This window comes from Vicia villosa, linkage group LG3 (assembly GCF_029867415.1).
Source record: "Vicia villosa cultivar HV-30 ecotype Madison, WI linkage group LG3, Vvil1.0, whole genome shotgun sequence".
NCBI classification, from domain to species: Eukaryota; Viridiplantae; Streptophyta; class Magnoliopsida; order Fabales; family Fabaceae; genus Vicia; species Vicia villosa.
The window spans coordinates 88800819-88810691 of record NC_081182.1 but is presented as its reverse complement, the minus strand read 5'-3'; the positions used below and the strand labels follow the sequence as shown (position 1 = coordinate 88810691).

At 33.1% G+C, this 9873-nt stretch overlaps 1 long non-coding RNA gene and 1 other non-coding gene across 12 annotated transcripts; both read left to right on the top strand.

Moving 5' to 3' along the window:
• Positions 1–5709: 5709 nt before the first annotated feature.
• On the top strand, positions 5710–9219 carry LOC131662142 (uncharacterized). 11 transcript variants are annotated; one of them, XR_009301400.1, is made up of 7 exons: positions 5714–6033; positions 6143–6738; positions 6884–6951; positions 7078–7309; positions 7421–7574; positions 7855–8208; positions 8347–8522. It is a non-coding gene; the product is annotated as an uncharacterized LOC131662142 (long non-coding RNA). The 11 variants fall into 11 exon arrangements; XR_009301393.1 differs by adding an exon at positions 8705–9219 and having other exon boundaries at positions 5711–6033; positions 6143–7309; positions 8347–8472; XR_009301399.1 differs by having other exon boundaries at positions 5712–6033; positions 6143–6951.
• On the top strand, positions 6940–7068 carry LOC131593861 (small nucleolar RNA snoR74). Its single transcript, XR_009281238.1, has one exon. It is a non-coding gene; the product is annotated as a small nucleolar RNA snoR74 (small nucleolar RNA).
• Positions 9220–9873: the final 654 nt, after the last annotated feature.

Below are 9873 nucleotides of genomic sequence, written 5' to 3'. Positions count from 1 at the left end.
GCAACTACCCATGTCAAACCATCGTCGCGAAAACGACCACAAATCATAGTCGAGTCATATAAATGGAGAAATCAAGGTGGAGCAATTATATCTCATGAGAAAACAACAATTTAGCATGTATTTTCATAACGGGGCAGCATTAGTGTCTAACGAGAAAGCACACAAAAAGTTGTCGCACAAGCTATTCAAATGAAGTTATGAGATATGCTTATAATAAGAAATATAATTATAGTGAAATATGCTTGATATTGACTTCATTCAAAAGACTAAGTTTTTATTTGGATAAACAACATAATTAAGTGCTTATGGTATAGGTATTTATCATATAAGTTCTTATGTATAAAGCTCTATCACAAGCCGATGAATTTAACCTTTAGGCCACCGAGATAACTAGAATCCTTAAGAAACATGAAGAGTACAAAAAGAATGAAAATGCTACAAATTTGTTTCAAAACATGAGGCCACATTTACTTCAATGAGGTCAAACAAAAACCTCAATTACACTTTTATTTAAAGATTGACATAAGAAAATATTAGAAAAAGTAGCAACAATAATACAGGGGTTTTGATGCCAATTTGAACATGTGGAGTTGTAGCTACGTATATCTAATCGAAATTTAGAATTTAAGTATCATCACAAGTAGCAAGCATGTAATCATCATCATCACACTTATATTCAAACAACAAGACCCACACTAGAATTTATCATCAACTACCAACAACAATAAACAGATTTCATCCACAATGCAAATAATTGAATCAACAACTAAAGGATCGTGAAATTACCAAGAAAATAGTGCGAGAGCAGAGTCACGGCGCGAAGCAGAAGCTCGCAGCGTGAATCGAGTAGAGAAACAGAGGATTCATGGTGGAGGGAGGAAGTCCGACGAGGTTGCGGAGGTGTCCGGCGATAGAGGGAGGTTATGGTCAAAGGTTGAACTTAAGGTTCACGATTTTCTTCTTCGACGGCTACTGATTGAGAACGGAGAATGGTGGCTCACGATTTTCTGAGATGGTGAGTTTCCTGAGTTGAAATGGTGGGCAACGATGGAAACGATGGCACGATGTTTTCTGAGTTGAAATGCTGAGATGATTTCAAAGATTTTCTAAGTTTTCTGTGGGCAGCAATGGCAGAGAAAGAGGAATTAGGGATTTGGAAACGATGAAGCGCGTTTAGTATAATTTGTTTTTAAAAATTTTAATTTTAAAAAAGGTATGACAGCGCTTTTGAAAAGTGCTTTCGTAACTAAGGCTATACCAGCGCTTTTTAGGATAAAAGCGCTCTTGTACCCCACCCCCTATAGCAGCGCTTTTGAAAGCGCTTTCATATCCCCCCTATAAAAGCGCTTTTGAAAAGCGCTTTCGTACCCATGCCTTTACCAGCGCTTTTTGAAAGCGCTTTCGTAACCCCCCTATAAGAGCGCTTTTTTGCGTGTTTTTTAATTTTGTTTTTAGCGAAACCTATACCAGCGCTTTTTCCTAAAAGCGCTTTCGTAGGGGTGCTGCTAAAAGACAAATTTGGCATAGTGCTGGCACAGACTCCTTCTTTAATTTTTAGTAAGAGCAAAAAATTGTAGATATATATGACATTTATCTATGATTTTTTGTTTGTCACTAAAATATTTCTATTGGCATATGTAAGCTTATGAGAGGTTATTGCATATTTTAAAACTAGAGGGGATGTCGATGTCATTTTAATGAAATTAAAAAGAGGTGAGTGTAATTTTTCTTTTAAATTATTGTTCATTTACTAACCTAAAGTGTAAAATTATTCAATAATTTTTAAAGCATATAATTTAAAATGTGCTGATAATATATGATTACCATAATTTGGAAAAATATCAGTATTTTATAGAACATAATACATTAAATTAAAATTTACATTTAATTATTACTAGTTGAATTTGTATCTAATCTATCTTGTTAAGTCAACTCACTTGGTATTTGCTGATATTTACTTACATGTCATAGATAACATTTTTTTTCTAAAATTATTTTTTGAAAAAGATAAATTTTCAAATTTTCAAATTATTATTCCCCTTGTTTTAAAATGATATTCGTTTAAGGTTTTTGCACTAAAATTAAAGAATGCAATAATATTGTCATAAGACATTGTATTTTTACTAAATTAACCTTTTTAATATGTTAGAAAGAGTGTACAAAGTAATAATTAAATGACATAATAGAAAAAATAGCAATCATTTTTACGTTGAAAATTAAGAATTGCATTCATATTGAAACATTTTTTTTTCAAAAACGGCTGTCATAGTTAAACAGAGGGAGTATCATCTAACATCCATACAATTGACTATCAATTTAACAGTAAAATTTCATTAAATTAATTTCTCTCTTTTCCCCAAAACATATTAACATCCAGACATAATACCCATACATTTTATTTTTAACGAAGAGAAATAAAAGATATTGTGATTATGAGTAATGATGAAAGAGCAGACGACAGATGTTACACCCCGATTTACCCTGCAAAATATTAATAAAATCAGAGTATAAAAATCAACATTTAAAATAATTCTTTGAAACAAGGATGTCACTTTTTCTTCATAATACAAAAACAATTGCTCATAATCATAATAGATACATAACACGTATAAACGGATGAACCAAATCAAACAATGTAGTCTTCAAAAGAAACATATTCAATCTTAGAAATATCATGGCATCTTAATTTAACAAAATCAGCTTCAAGCTGTAAACATACTTCAATAAACAATTAAAATCTCAATAAAGAAACAAATAACAATTAATAACGTTCATCCCACCCCCCCAAGTGTTACATATCAGAGAGAAAATCCCAACTCGATCTACTTGAAGGTAACTAGCCTTCATTCCTGATTACCTGCACGTTACCGACTTAGAGGTGACATTCAAACAGAAGGGGGGGAGATATCTTACAATAAAAAGGAATGCATGATAAATAATATAGGAGATATAGATCATACATAATTTCACCACTTCATTAAACATTAGCATCGTTCATCATTCAACAACACATCGTTAATCATTAACAACAAATTCATCAATCATACCATCTTTATGATAATGCAATGCAACTGACACTGTGCAAATGCATGTGGTACCATTAGGACATGAGCCCCCAACTTAAAATTGCCAATTAATAAAGGCATCAACAAGGCATATGCCTTCGACTATAAAATAAGGCATAAGCCTTCAACTTTAAACTTTTGCCAATCTATACCAACTTATAGAGCATGAGCTCCTAACTCTTATGCTATGAGTGCGACCACGTATGAATGCAACAACAACTACACAACAACAAATTGACTTTGGCATAAGCCTACAACTTGAATTTTCCAATTAATAGAGTCAAAACACAAACAACAATTTTTCAACAACCACAACATAACAACGATAGCAACAACATCAACAATAGCATAGCAACGAGGGCAATTGCAACCACAAGGCATAAGCTTTCAACAAACAACAATATAAGCCATCACTTCATTTTCATAACAACATCAAGTCATCGCGTTATTCATACCTCATCACAGACTTCATATTATACACATCATCATAAGTCAGAACATCACCAATTCATCATAATAACAACAAACATCACGGTACACAAGTCAAGTAACGACATGACATGGTTAATTCAACTTCTTAATAAAAGTATATTTATTTTTAATTCATCATAAGGCATCATTATCAGTTCATATAGATCGAATACGTACAACCAATTGCATCAAGCATACCACATCATTATCAGCTCATACAGATCAAATATGTACAATAACTATAAGTTATATTAAATAATTATCTAATGGTTCCCAATTCATTTTTATAAGATAGAGATGTATATTAGCTTTCCAACGGTCCAAACGGCACGTCAAACGGACACCCGAGTCAAAAGTTATGGCTTTTTGAAGTTTTCAAGAAAATTTGGTTCGACTCAGTGGAACCCGGTTCCTCTATTAAGGGAATCGGTTTCCCTAGTTAAAAATTATATTTTTCACTCCAAAAACTCTGGTAACTCGGTACCCGTACTTGGGGAACCGGTTCCTGCTATAGCAGACCAAAAAATTTGTTGTTTTGCTGCTACAAACCTTAACCCTTCAATACCCCAAAAACTCATACTTTCCCCATACGAAAATCACCAATAATCATAGTTTTTCAATGCAAATACAAACATCATACCATTATTCACATTTAAACATCAATTATTTCAATTGCACAAACATTACAAAGCATTCACAACAATCATAAACACATCAAAACTCAAATTCTTCACACATTCATGGATATACAATTATGAAGCCTAATCTCTACCATATACCCATCATGTCAACCCGAGTAAGAACCCCACCCTTATCTTGGATTGAAGGTTTCTCTAAGCTTCCAATGAGATTGCCCTAGCTCTCTCTTCTCTTCTGTTTCTACGTTCTTTCACAATTTTCAGAATTCTCCCTCTTTCTCCTAATTCAATTGTTTTATTCTCTTTCACTAATTTCTCACTTTTACTAATGGGTTTAACTTACACCGCACTAATTCTACTTACAACCTCATAACAGACCCATTGCTCATATTCTCATTATACTAATTAGTTAATTCCAATAAAATAGTATAAACTCCAATAATTCTCAACCACTTCATAATTCATTGAAAAATTAAAAAATGCATAATTAAAATAATTAACGAAATATCTGGGGCGTTACAATAGACGAGTAGGAAGGGAGGCACTGGTTGGACAGAGGAATGACGAGACTAGTTGGTTGGATGATAAAATTGTTGAATTGAGGCCTAGAGTATTTAAGAAGTTTAAATATGTAATGGTCAAATAGAATTTATATAAAGTATTAAAGGTTTTTCTCACCGAAAATTTCAAAAAAAAAATATAAGACTAATTTTTTTTGAAGATAAAAATATAGGATATACTAAACTAGGGATATTTAAATAATTTTTATAATTTATTAAGAGATCCGTATATCCGCGGACACGGTACCAGTAAACTCAAATCCGTATTCGTTAACAAACGAACATTTAAATATCTATTTATTTTATCCGTGAATATCCATTAAATTACACGCTCTATATTTGTATTTTATCCGCATATACGCTCGGGTATGACTTTTTTTGTCATTCCTAAATATTTAAAATTTAATAATGTTTAAAAATTTAAATAGGGAACAAAATTTAATAATGTTTAAAATTTTAAATATTTAATAAAAGTAAAATGTTAAAAAATTTAAATCAAATTTTAATGAAAATCTATTTAACTTTTTTTTTCGAAGTTTTTTTTTAATCTTAAGTTTTTTTCTTTAAGAAATATAATAATGCTATATAAACATATTTACAAAAACTATAACAAACAAATATGTTCCTTAAAATACAATTATTATTAGATATTTGTATAACAATATTTCATATAACTATTTCTATAACAACAATATTTCGTATGTTTATCTATAAAATAAGAAAACAAGTGTACCTGGTTAAGACCCATTTGCCCTTTGTTTAAAAAATTCCACCTATTTTTTTTTTGGGGTAAAATGTGTCTAAATATTACTTTTTGTGACTAAAATCTGTTTTTGGCTTCAATCTAACTAATGGTTTCATCTGTTTCTCTCTCTATTGGCCAAGGTATGTACTGCACTTTTATTTCTAATGTAACTGAACCAAATAGTGCAGTATCCTCTTCCAAACAGTATTTGTACCCATTTTCACTTTTTCATTACTCCCAATATCCTCTTCCAAACAGTATTTGTACCCATTTTCACTTTTTCACTTTTATTTTTTCTTGCTCTCACGTTTAGTTCCCTTTCGTTTTTTCTCAGATTGCTTTTTTCTTCCTTCTCCCTCTCCTTCTTCTTTCTCCCTATTCTTCTTCCTCCTTCATCTTCTTCTTACTTCTCCATCTCCTTCTTCATTGTTATTATTGAGTTTCATACAAGTTCGATTTTGATTTTGATTTGGTGTTTGTTGTTTCAGGTTTGGTGGTGTTGACTCACGCGAAAGGGGGAAGCTTCGTTGACGGTGCGGTTATTTGAACATATGGTGAGCATCTTCTTCTTCAGATCTGGGGTTTTTTTGTTGTTACTAAGTGGTGATGAAGAGGGTTTTGATGTTCTCATATCTTTGATTCTATCTTTGACTCTCTACACAGATCTACGAAATTATGGCGGTGGATATGACGTTTCCGGCGATAGGCGGTTTGATAGTGGTATACTATAGTAGCGGCAACACGTTTTTTGACGGCGGGTGTGGTGGTTGGATTCAAAATTATTTTTGTGTGACTTTTTGGTCAAATCTGTCATGAGGTTTGAAAGCTTGCTTTCCCCCAGTTTGTGTCTGCAGCGCTGTTACCGGCATGGAAAACATTGCAATTTTGCTGTGAGAAGTTATACATCTTATGTATTCAACTTACTAATCTCTGGCTTTTGTTATGACAAAATTTGTTTACAAAATAGCATCTTATGTATTCAACTTACTAACCTGTAGCTTTTCCTTCTAGAAATTTTAGATTGATTCCGATAAGTCGGTAGTCGAATTAAAAATTCACTATAAAGATTTGGTTCATGATGTATTCGAAATTGATTCAAATCAGGTTGAGGTTCCGAGCTACATCAAGATACAGGTGGTCAATAGTGGTTCATTTTCTGAACGGGATTGTTCTAATGAAATTTCGTTTAGTTTGAAGTTTAAACATGGCGGTCTTAACGAGACTAATAAAAGAACAACATGGACTGGAGAATAACATAGGTATCTGAAATATTTTACTTCAATTTAGGTTTTTATTGTGTACTATTGTCTACGTTTTGCAACTCACGCGTCACGTGTTCGACTAAATGTTTCAACTGGTTTCTTTCTGCTAATTATTAATTACTTTGTAGCCTGTCTTATGTAGCTGTATTGATAGTGCTTGATACGGGAAGTGAGATTAGTCATAGAGAAACTTGATTGATAAAAGCAGTGGTGTGTTTCTTACACGAGCAGTCCTCCCGTAATCTTCAAGAACATGAAAACCATTGTTTTTGGGTGAACCTTTATTCTTTGTTCATGACTAAAGGTTTAGTAAATAATGTAATATTTCTCTTTCAGTACATGCAGAACATTAGGGAAGCGGCGTTTTCCATCAAGAAGATGCCCTTGACCAAGGATAAAAAGTTATTTGGAAGATGTTCTTGCCCACAAAAAAACCATTCCATTCAGACGTTTTTGCCATGGTGTTGGCAGGACAGCTCAGGCCAAGAATAGACATTCCAATGGGCAAGGATGGTGGCCTGCCAAAACTGAAATGAGAAATAGTTTTCACCACAATGCTGGAAGTACGGTATGCATTTTCGAAAAATGCGTTTGTGTTTTACGTAATGCGAGATGTTGTTTGTTTGGGTTATGAGATGGAAACATATTTTACTTTTGATTTTATTTCTTATTCGTCTAGATTTATAAAGGCCAGTTGCTAAGGCATTTGGTGGAAGGGAAAAGGATGCCGTTGATGCCAAATCGACAATTTAAGACTTTTATTTTTGCACTGTTTAATGAGAATTTGAAACATGGCTCAATTACTGGTGCTGCTTATAAAAGACTGGAGTTAGGTATGGTTTTTGGCTTGTATTTGTACTTTTCTAATTTCTTGAGCTCATTGTATTATTGCTTACTCAGTGAGTTTTCATTCCTCAATATGTATATTAATTAGATTCAGTAATTATTGAATTAAGAGTTGATTAAATGGAAAAGGTTTTTTAGAAAAAATTAAGACCTTATTATTACCCTCACACGTTGAGAAACTCTTTATAATAGTTTTATGGGATGTTGATAGTATTTGATTATTTGTATAATCTCATTAAGGTTTTTTTTTTAACTACATGGTGTCAGGACGTAACTATCAATCATGTTGAGGGTCCTGCTAGGATGTTGATATTACACTCACCTTTCTGGAAAGAAGCTCCTGCTGCTCATTTTCTTATTATGAATCTTTTGAGACTTTACCTCCTGATAGTGTGCCAAAAAATAATGCTTTCGTTCTGTAATTCGGGAGCCTCAGAGTTTTCTTATCGATGAAAAAAATAATGTCAAAAAGCCATGTGACAGCATCTTCCAAATGCACATTCAATCTGCTGATTAGGAAACATATTCAACGGTTTCTTCCTCGAAACAAAATTCAAAAACAAGATTTGCATCTGATGATTGCGATGTAGTGATTTGCATCTGATCAGGAAACACACCTCAGTATGCACTAAGAGGAAACTAAGTTGATTTGAAATTGCATTTTGTTTATGTCTCCTAAACTATGTTTCTCGCATAATTTGAAATCAACTTCCACGTCTCATTTTTTCATAATAAAAGTTATTTTTATTCGTTTTTCAGGCACTCGGTGTTTCTCTGGATAGGCTCGTCGAAGCAGCTGATTCGACTTCAATATGTTTTTCCTTTCTTTTCCTATTTTAACTGTGATTCAACATTGCTTCTGTCTTTGGCAGTGTTTATTACCTGGTAAACTTAGTTCCTTTCTAAATCTTATTGAGTAGTAATCATTCTAACTATATGATTCGTTTGACAATATTAATTAGGCTTGCCTATCTAAAGGCATATATGCTCCTATTGGATCTATTATTGTTGTTTTTTTAATTTAGCTTTTTACTTAGAAATTTTATATACTCAGTTTTTGAAATTGATCACCTTGTATTGTTGTTATATGAGCTTTCAATTTCATTTGACTATGAAGGAGGAGTTGCATGAGTTCCCAACATCCAAATTGTGATTCTGGGAAACTACCTTGAAGTTAAAGATTCAAGTTGCCATGCTGCCAGCAATTATTTTTCATTGATTATAGTCAAATTTCTATTTTTAATGTATACATTGTTGTCTAGATCATGTGTTGATTATGTGCAATGGTTTTTTAGTTTTTATCATGTACTACATTGTTCTTTTAGGCAAAACTGTCTCTATTGTACTAAAAATATTAATAGTAATTGAAAAGGTTTATTTAATCTGTAAAATAAATGGATAGTGTATTTCAATTAAGTATCTTTCTTTTTTTTTTTTGAAATCAAGGATTATATTAAAGAACTCCAACCATTCAAGATTACAACACCAAAAGGCCAAAAGCAAGAAAATTACAAACCGATTGAAACTAACTTAAGTAAAACAATGGGTTATTGCTAAACTCATAGAAGTTATAATTGGAATGAGTAATTTTCCCGATATACGACCACCTCCACACAAGAGTTTTACAACTCCAAACCACATCACTCGAATTCCACGAACCATTGTTGAAGACTATGTCGTTCCTACGCATCCACAAAGTCCACAAAATAGCTAACCAAACGGTACCAACTTTAGCAATTTTGACTTTCTTAGACCGGCAAAAAGAGCTCCAATACGTAAAAGACTCCTTAAAATCTACCCCGATTTTATAAGGTATCCCAATCCACACGGCCATCTCTCTCCAAACCATACCGGTATTTCGGCAAAAAAGAAAAGTGTGGAGAAGAGATTCATTAAAGTCGGCACAAAAAACACAATCCAGATTCGAGGTAGTAGCAATGATACCTTTATTCAAAAGGGAATCCTTAGTTGGAACTTTATTGATGAAGCACCTCCATCCAAAAGCCTTCACTTTCAAGGGGACGTCAACCTTCCAAATATCTAAGAAAGCCGAATCGTAACGGTTAACCGGACCACAAGGAACAAGATTATTACAAAGATAATGGTAGCATGAAGCTACGGTGTAAACTCCATCCGACTGAAGCTTCCAATGCGCCGAGTTCGCTCGAGACACGGACAAAGATGTCTCTGATAAAAGGTGTAAAATTCTGCAGAAATCCCTTCCTATGGCAGCAGCCCCGTAATGATCGTCATGAGAATTTTCCGCTATTTCCGGCACAGCAGAAC